We start from the raw sequence: 9,948 nt of genomic DNA on the forward strand, positions 1-9,948 counted from the left end.
TTTTTTTTTTTTTTTGGTTTTTTGAGACAGGGTCTCACTATGTAGTTGAGACTGACCTGGAACTCACTATGTAGCCCAGGCTGGTCTCGAACTCACAGCGATCCTCCTGCCTCAGCCTCCCGAGTGCTGGGATTACAGGCATGTGCCACCACGTCCAACTCATAACCAATATTTATTATTTGAAAGAGGATTTTCACATCTCTGAGCTCAGAGATCTTCCCCTTGGGGTTCTTTATTTCCTCACAATGCAGCTACAGTACTCACATCAGCCAGCACCTCATTCCTATACTGATCTCACCAGAGAGCCAGTGCCACCCTTAAAAGACTAGACAGAGCCACTAAGGGGCCCTTACTCGACAGCTGCCCTGGTAAGTACCCTGTCTGGATGATCTATAATTATTTTTCCTCTCTTATCAAAGTTTTTGGTAGTTGGTCATTTTTTTTATATCACCTTTCCCAATGCCTGGATCTTCTAGTTTTGACCTTCCACCATTCTGTCTTAGTAAGATGAACTTGGATTCTGCCCTGATACCCAGCTTGAGCCATGAAAGCTTTTGCTGACACTTGATATTCTGGGTAGTGACCCAATTTAGTCCCAATGATAGTTCCAAGTCTTCTCTCCCAACCCGTAAGACTTAACCTGAGTGAGGGCCAATATATCCTCACATGGAATACAAAAGTCAGTAACAATCCTCCAAAAGACGAATATCAAAAGAGTCTTGATAGAATCAGGCAAGTCATAAATAGAAATAAGTAAAACAAAGCAAAAAGACCCAACCAAACCCTGTGTCTCTCTTTCCTCCTAAATCAAAGAGCACACACTGTGGCTGTGTTAGTACATGTATTGATCTCATTTTCGTTGCCTGTAGCATGGCTCTGAAGCTCAGGGGCAGGTAGAAGACATTTGCAATCAAGCCTGGCACAGAGCCCAGCAGAATATTCAGGACACAGCCAAAGTGCTACCGATGATGAAAACTTAAGAAGAGTGAGAATAATTTGGAAGCCCTTCAGAGGAAATCTATTAAACAATTGAAAAGTGATCTCTGTTGAAGGGCAGGTTAGGAGAGTGAGGCTGTTTAGGCTGCAGAAGAGTAGGCATGTTCAGCAGACAGTACTGGGAAATCCAGGCTCCCATGGAGGGTGTTTTAAAGAACGTCATAAACAAACGTTCTTAACAGAACAAGGAGGAAGAGCCTGAGAGGCCATCAGGGGTTGAAAGGTGACTCTTCCTTTCAAAATTAAAGATTTAATAACTAGATTTGAGTTTTGTGGCAAAGAGACTATAATTCAGTTTTTTTCCCAGTATCTCCGTTCAAAGTTTATATTGCATCCTTTCACTTTTATATTTTACATATTTGCACCTAATTTAATCAGACACCTCAGTAGGAAGGGGCAGGAACAGTTGGTGTGTTTCGTTCTGTGCCTGAAATCAGTAATGTAGTGTGCCCAACTCCAATGCTTCTCTGTAACACCTTATGCTGGTCGTTCTCAGCAGTCTGTTTTAACCCCAACATTATCTATGTCAAGGTCGTAAATATGCTAGCACTCAGAAACTGAACCTCCCATGAACCCATGTTATTATTAAAAGCTGTTATACCTGGATGTGCTTACTAAATTTTAATGGAGCAGGAACACACCACCGCAGAATATAAACAATTTCTTCTGATCCATAAATCCTTCTTCTTTTTCCTCTGTCCCATAGCATAACTCTTAGAACAGGTACTATGTGAGAGGGCTATTTATTTGAAACGTTGTTCTCAAGGATGTAAGAACTGTCATGTTAAGGAAATATAAACACGCACACACACACACACACACACACACACTGTATATATGGGAACGTCTCATATGGAGGCATAAAATCTCCAGGACATAGTCATTTCAGCATTTGAGGATATAAACAGGCCCAATTGGTTGAACTTAGCTTTGCTCATTTAAAGCTGAATTTATGTAATGTTATCAAGCATCGGTATTGACATTTGGTGGCATTCAAGATGTTATTTACACTCAGTACTGAACATCCAGGAAACTGTTTGCATTAGGTTCAAGCCTCCAGCTCCCTGTTTATTGAGGTTCACCTAATATGGTTTGGCCCCATAAGGATTCCTGAAAGAGGCTGCCCATGCTAAAGCAACTGCATAGAAAGCCATGCGTGCATGTGCAGCACAGAACGTATCAGCCATCTGCCAGAAAATGCATCCATATGCTTCCCAGTACATTTGTGAAATCAGCCTCCCGCACAAGTCCTCAGAATCATGTTGGAGCGAGACCAATTCCACATTTCCCAGTATCGAATATGTTGACCTTAAATGGCATCCTATTTTATTTATTTCTCATCTATTATTGCATTTCATGCTCTCAATAACTTTGGGAAGTATCATTACTCTTATAAGTAAGAAAATTCAGGCTGAGGAAGTTTGCGACTTGTCTCACATCTCATAGACAGTAAATGGCAGAACTTAAATGTCAGCAAAGAGAAGAAAACAGTACACTATGGTTAGCTACTGCAGGAGTGAGGAGGAAATGTACATGCACACATACACATACATACAAAAACATAAGAACATGCATCTAAACATCTATATATGTATGATATGTGAGCCTGTGTGGAGTATTTATATTTTTTTTTATATATATATGTGTGTGTGTGTGTGTGTGTGTGTGTGCGCGCACGCACACACACACACACACGTGCATATTTTTGTATATTTATATACACACACAAAGCATAAGGTTATCACATGTCCATAGTTCTTTGGCTGAGTAGTCAAGTACTTTAAAAATACATATTTTTAAAAAATGTCAGGGTTAGATTGCATCGTACCTTGAAGTCCTTGGAAGGAAGGTCCAATAAATTGCAGATATTATTAACCTCCACTTGCAAGTAGAAGGAGGTTTGCCTGGTAACTTTCTTGGCATAGAAAGAGAAGTCGTTTCCTTCTACCTCCAAGCTTCCCATGTCGTTATCACATTCTAAACATTTATTGAATTGAATTTGCTCATCTTTCCCTCTACTTTTACGGCAATCAGGTGCCAGCCAGGAAAGCTGGAACACTTCCCCTTAGTCCTGGTTTGGCTCAGGACTCTAAAGGTGCCTACTCTAGAGTATGAATACAATGATTAAACATTTGGGCCCTGTTAACATCTTAGCACAAGGCGAGTTAAAATGTAACTAGCCAAACATATGGCAAACTTCAAGAGACTGCAGCTTCAGGTAGATGAGTCTTTGTCTGATAGTTAGAAAGGTCCAGACTAGCAAAGAGGGCCCACATGTTCTCAATATCTGTCCATATGATCAAGAATTGAAATGTTGCAGCCAGTAAAATTGTATCAATACTAATGAGAGGAGCTTTCAAGAGAATCTATCTAAGTAGCTGTGATTCAAACATGAATCCAGGGCGTGGAAAAGAGACAATTAAGTCTAGATTTCTCCCCCCTTTTTTAGCCAAGAATCTTGCAGAAATCCGGTTTTATTATGCAATTTTAATAAATTATACCTGAACTACTCAAATGCATATAATTAATTACATTGCGCTTCTCTACTAATACAATACAAATTAATGCAGTCTGCCAGCATGATTCCTGGAAGGAGCTCTCCATATAATTATAGTTGGGACAGTGCTTATGGCTACCACATCTCCTGGTTCCTGTAGGCAAAGCAAGTTGGTAAAAATTCCCTCAGAACGAAGACTCCAATATCCTGGGTACACTGAGACCTGCTGTTTATACTATGGACCTGCCATGTGGGGCTGTGTCATACAAATTAGAATTTATTAAAATTAAATAAAAATCAGCTCTGCGATCTCATTTGCCACCTTTCATGCATTCATTTGCTATGTATCATTTTCTTCATCACAGACAGTTCTATCAGTTAGTATTGGCTCTAGAGAATGAGGTGTGTGTGTTTCTCTAAAACTGACACCTCAGGAGGTCAAGGGCAGCCTAAATAGAAAGAGTGAGGTCAAGTGCAGGATTAAGAATACAGGCAAAGTGTCTTATCCAGCTGTCCAGAGGCAAACAGTGACACACAAGTCTCATATATTCTCACTCAGTTTTGTAGGGTGTTGGAGAAATTTGACTTGTTCTAATAGACAGGTAAAAGACTGAGCAGTAAGTTGAACAGCACCAGTAACAAATTACTTTGTCTATGTTGGCAGAGAATTACATTTTCCCCTCTTGGAAACATTTCCTGGCTATTGTAGCCTGTGTTTATAAGAAACAGTGCTGTCTCTCTGATCTTCCTCCTTCAAGAGGTTCCCAAGCCTCCTGAAATGCTCACTGTGTTTCTCACTGCTCTGTTCTTATTCAAGGTCTTCTAATCCCTGTTGCAAAAATCTCCAAACTAGTTTCCTTACCTCCATTCTCACTCCCATCCTAAGCAGCTTTTACACTACCCCTGAGATTTCTTCCCCAAATTTACACTCAGTTACTTGTTTCTCAATTGCAAGGAGTTAGTGATTCTAGTATCCTAAACATTCCACATTTCTGAGATCACTTTTGATGTCCAAATTAAAGAACAAATCCCATAAGGATATACTCTCACTGTCTAAAGTTCTGAAGGCATTGATAATCCAAGATTTAATATTTTATTATTTTTCTGACCATCTAAGAATTGCACACAATAGCAACAATGCATAAAAGGAAAATTCGGAGCTCTACATGAGCTATTATTCTCCTAAAGTCTACAAAGCATTCCTGGTTCATAACCCACCTTGGTTAGTAATCTCTCCACTCAGTCCCTAACCTGAGGTCATGATATTAGGCCCTGATGCCACTGCAGCACAAGTTCCTGCCCACATGTCCTTTCTTGCCCATGTCCCAGGAAGCCATTCTCCTGAAGTAAAAAAAAAAATTGGCACAACTTCCTATTCTAAGAAAATACCATATGCCTTTATCCACAAACCTATCTGATGTGTTGGGCCTAGATTCAAGGCCTTCTTTTTATATAAATAAGAATGCCAATAAAGTATTTTTCAACTTTGAAAATACTCATTTCCCAACAGGTGAAATGTGTTTCCTTCTCATGAAAATAAAATTTCTTGCAGGAGCACTTTATACTATCATATCTGTAGTGTATAGAACATATTCTACACAATATAGCTGAAGGGGTGAAAAGATACCAGAAAACTAGCTCCAGTCCTGACACTTACTAGAAATGGGATCTTGGTCAAGTCTGTCAGTTTCTCTGCATTTCCACTTTTCTCATTCATAAAATATGATATTATATGCAAAATATATATAAATATATATATATATATTATAAGCTGTGATGTTCAGATTCAGATGCTATATTTGCTTTAAATGCTGTTATTGTTATTATTCACAATTTCAAGGCACACCATTTTCTATTCCTTCATCCTTATCTTCTGCTACTACCTCATGGTAACACATTTTATGATATATTATTATTTTTAATTGACACATAATAATTGTACATATTTATGGGTTCAGTGGTGGCATTTCTATCCATGATAGCTCTCATTCTTTTCTTCCAAATGGATGTAACACCTTTTCACAAGAAACCTTTGCTCTGAGAGCAGAGTTGTATAAACTACTCCCTGGGTATCAAATCTAGAGCAACACCCATTTCTGTGTGGTCATTTCTTTCTCCATTGCAAGTAGTTGGTGATCCTACTGTCCTAAAGTTTCCAGATTTCTGGGATTACTTTTTTTGTGTGTGTGTGCAGGGGATCGAACTCAGGATCTTGCTCTTGTGAGGCAGGCAGCAGAACCACTGAGCTAAATCCCTGGCCCTCTGGAATTACTTTTGAGGTCCAAATTAAAGCAAAAACCTTATAAGGATACAGTCTGAGTGCCATTACTATCCTCTTGCCCTGTGGATACTATGTACATTAAGTAAGGCAAGAATAGGCTGATTGGGGCTGGCATTTTTGACCTCTTGTTTTCAAGGCTAATTATTTTCCAGTTAGGTCTTCTTTGGGGGGAAAAACAGAGAATGCCTTTACCTATGTCTCTTGTGCTTACAACAATATGCATACTTACTAAGATCTAGTTCAAATGTTACCTTCAGAAAAATCTCCTGTGATTCCCAAGAGTAGACTAGGAGCTACTCAGTAAGCTTCATAGCACTCACAGGCACGATAGAGGTCCTTGATAAACATTCTTGAAATGAATAAACCAGCATTTCATTTTGCTATAAATTACATTATTCTGAAAGATGATAATTTATACAACTCTTACTGACACATCAAAAATAAGGGTATTTTCTACTGTAAGCACTTAGGTAATACTTGCTGAATAAAATGTAACAACTAACAGTAGCAACATTTTCAGTAAGCTACTAAGGACTTACAGCCTCACCGTGCACAATACCGATGGCCTTACCTAGAACATTTAGTCCACCTCCGTGACAAATCCATGAGTTAGCAATGAGTATGCACATTGAGCAGATGGGAGATTAAGTAGCCCATGTTATATAGCTAGTTGATAGAAATGTGGACACAGTCACCTCTGGGATAAATTAAGCCAAAGTCATGAAAGCTTTTAAAACAGAAAGGGAAGAGTTTATACCTGATGCTGGAGACCATAATTTTCAAGTCCAGTGCAGGAAATCTGGGCATCTTTGGAATTCAAAGGAAGTTCACAAAGAAATGTTAAGGATTCTATTTACTTTTTCCATTCCTACTGTCTCTCAAGTGCATCGTGGAGTTTTCCAGAAGCTCTCTTGTCATGTGCCATCAAAATAAATTAAATGCAAAATCATGTATGAAAAATCCAGCTGTCATTCATCAAGCCAGATGTTAGTGTTGCAAAAATGAAAAAACAACATTGCTCTCTCACTACTTTTTGTTTTGAAAAATATAATTGTTTTACATTTTAAAAGTATGTTACTTATGTTAATATGTAAAAATGGTTTTTAAATAATACGTATCTCTCCATTACTCAGTTTTAAATTCTAACGTGATAAATATTGTTTAAATCCACATACAGAAAAGCTCTTTGAAGTTCTCAATAATTTTTTAAGAAGAAAAGAGGTTAGAAGATGAAACAGGGTTGGGAATTGCTAAGGCAAGTAACAGGGACTCCTTGAGGTACCCCGAGGAAGAGTATGAACAGGTGAAGTCACTTGTAACAAAATGTGTGATGTCAGCACAGTGAAGCCTGGGCTGTAGGAAGAGGTAAGAGAAGGGAAGGTGGCCAAAGTCTGAATGCATTGCAGGTGTATGTTCTAGGAAGCCTGAGAACCCTTGGGTGTGTTTATGAAACCTGGCCTCACTACTTGTCATGCTCATGCTTTGGGGCAATGGTTTAATCTCTTATAGCCTTACTTTCTTATTCTGCAGAATGTGCATGTGATTGTTCATTACACAAGTTATGGTAAGGTGATGGCATTGACAGTGGCTTTTCTCTGTCCCTTCAATTGGAGGTACAACATCTTGCCCCACTTCTTGACTATAGGGTCAGCTCTGGCCAGTGAGATGAGCAAATGTGACATAAGCAGAGGCCCGATATGTCATTTCTCTTGAATTTCTATGATTGTTCTTGCCTCCTCAATTATAATTTAAGAAGCGTGGACAAGATATTGCACTGGAGACATCAGAACAGCTAAGAAAAGGCAAGACCATCTTAGACCAGCCAATGGTCAGCTAACACTGAAAACTATAAACAATCCCAAGTAACATCAGCACAGCACCCCAAAATAAGAAACATCTGAAGCTGATCTGGATAAAACTGGGAGAACAACTTAACTGGTCAGTGGGCTCATAAATAAGAGTAAATGGTTAATTTTAATCCACTGCATTTTAAGTGTATTGTTATGCAGCAATAGCTGACTGATGCAGAGGGTTACTGTATGCAGTGAATTAAGTCTGCGGCACAGTAACTATATACTCTTGGCTCTTAGTGGGTACCTTTCATCTTATCTCTAAACTCTTTCTTCACTGCTAGCAAGCCATCCTGGCAAGTTTCAGTGCACTAGGAACCTACAGTACAGCCTGAGAGCTCTTTTCCTAGCTGCTTACATGACGAAAATAATTTTTCTCCAGCCACCACAGGCATCATTGATGTTTAGTTCAGAGATCCTTGCTTTGCCAGGATTTAGCTGGTGAGATTTGTTCTGGAATCATAAAGTCGAACCTTGCACCCATGTTCCCTTGGCAGCACTATTAAATGTGGTGATGAAGTCTAATAGTGTCATACCGTGGCTCCCATGTAATACAGGTGGATTGAGCTCTCATGAGCTGACAAAAGAACCAGAGCCACACAGAATTTTGATGGGGATCAGTCCTATAGTGTCTGCTCCTGTAGAATACAAGGAAGTCATCTGGGATACTGTTTGTAGTAACTGTCTGAATCCCTGAAACCAAAGTCATAAAATCATCCTTACAGGAAGCATTTAATGTCCATTACATAAAAATGACTTCTAAAGAATACAGACTTGGTTCAAAACAATTTCCTGGAAGATACATGTTTTATCGCTTACTTTCTGAGCTCTGTCACCAAACTGACATTCCTCCCACCACTCCTAACATAAGCCCATTAGACTAGATTTCTTTTGAAGATCTGCCCGAGCTAAGGACATGCTGCTTTTCTAATACCAGCCTTGTAAAGAAGGACAGATGCATAATAGATTGTAATTGAAACAGCAAGGCTCAGTTTTATAGACACTCAAATATTTGACTTAACAGTGTTCCAAAATGTATAATTCAGAATTGAACTGAGTCCACAGCTGGAAATTTTCTTGATTCTTCAAATGAGGATGATTTTGTTTTATTTTAACAAATGCAGCAGTGCGTTCTCATTTATTATTACTCAGGGTTGAAACCTCAAATGAGTATCTATCAGATTCATGTCATACTTTATTCACATATGTGGCAGAAGAAAGCATAATTTATCCCTACATTTGGTTGTTTCTTTTACCTAAGATGCCCTTGATCAGTTAAACGAATATGTAACTGCTTCCTCTCCAAATCAGTGACAAAGCCAATATATTCCACCTTATAAACATCTTAGTATTCAAAGATCTAGTTGAATACTATATTTAAAAAATTTATTTCAATAAATGTACATAACATATACATGTATGTAACATATTTCGGTTATATGTATTCCCTCATTGCCTCTCTTACATCTCTTTCTTCCTCCTCCTTTTCCTTTTATTTTGTTTAATAATAGTAAATCTTCTATTTTCATGCTATGTTTTTATTGTTCCAAACATTAGGAAAAACAAGGGCAAAAAATTTCTTAAGTTTAATTTACAATCAGGCTTTCCCCTTTCAAAGGATGTTAGGGGCTGATAAGGGAGCTATTTTTCAGGCATCCAAAGAGTTGCTGGTAGAGAGGAAGAGCTGATCTAGCAGCATATCCTATTTGCAATTGTGCAAGTAAACTATGCCTAAATGTACAAACTTTCATATTTAATAATTAGATATCAAAAATAAATTATTTCAAAGGAGTGCATTTGTCTTAGCATAGAGAATTTTATTTTTGTGGGGGTGGGGAGAGAATAAGCAGGCCCTTAATTTTACCACATACAAAGGAAACTGCTTTTCAATTGAGGTTATAGTCATAAATTCCTATTTTGTGTGTGTGCTTGTGTGGTCTTTTCATATGTGTGGGGCAAAGAGGTTTAGAGCTTTGCTAAACATTTGTCTTTAGGGTGAGTCTAAAGTTTATCTATTTAATTCTCTTTTTATCTCCTTTCTTTTCTCTCCCTCTTCCAACCTAGCATCTCTTTTTTTTCTTCCCTTTTACAAAAGTCCTATCCCTATTTCTATTTATCTTTTTCTCTGTATTTTATTTATACTTTAGGTTTCTTATGTAAGAGAAACTGCAATATTTAAGACTGTGTGTCTGATTTGCACCACCCTGAACATGCCAAATTTAGATGATCTCACATGTTAGCACTGGATGGAAGTTTGCAGTACAAAAAAAAAAAAAAAATTTCACCAGGAAAGAACTAAAGGCCTATAGATGTTTTCCATTTCT

The 9,948-nt window shown here is 38.2% G+C and overlaps 1 long non-coding RNA gene across 3 annotated transcripts in view; it reads left to right on the forward strand.

Annotated features, from left to right (window-relative positions):
• Positions 1-295: 295 nt before the first annotated feature.
• LOC104853698 overlaps positions 296-9,948 on the forward strand; it is a 34,100-nt gene continuing 24,447 nt past the window's right edge. For 2 of the 3 annotated variants that reach the window (XR_777862.1, XR_777861.1), the window contains exon 1: positions 296-368. This is a non-coding gene — a long non-coding RNA (uncharacterized LOC104853698). The remainder of the gene's footprint in view (positions 369-9,948) is intronic. The other variant, XR_777863.1, reaches the window with a different exon arrangement.

The sequence above is a fragment of the Fukomys damarensis genome, unplaced genomic scaffold, assembly GCF_012274545.1.
Source record: "Fukomys damarensis isolate Sample0158 unplaced genomic scaffold, DMR_v1.0_HiC HiC_scaffold_16, whole genome shotgun sequence".
NCBI lineage: Eukaryota > Metazoa > Chordata > Mammalia > Rodentia > Bathyergidae > Fukomys > Fukomys damarensis.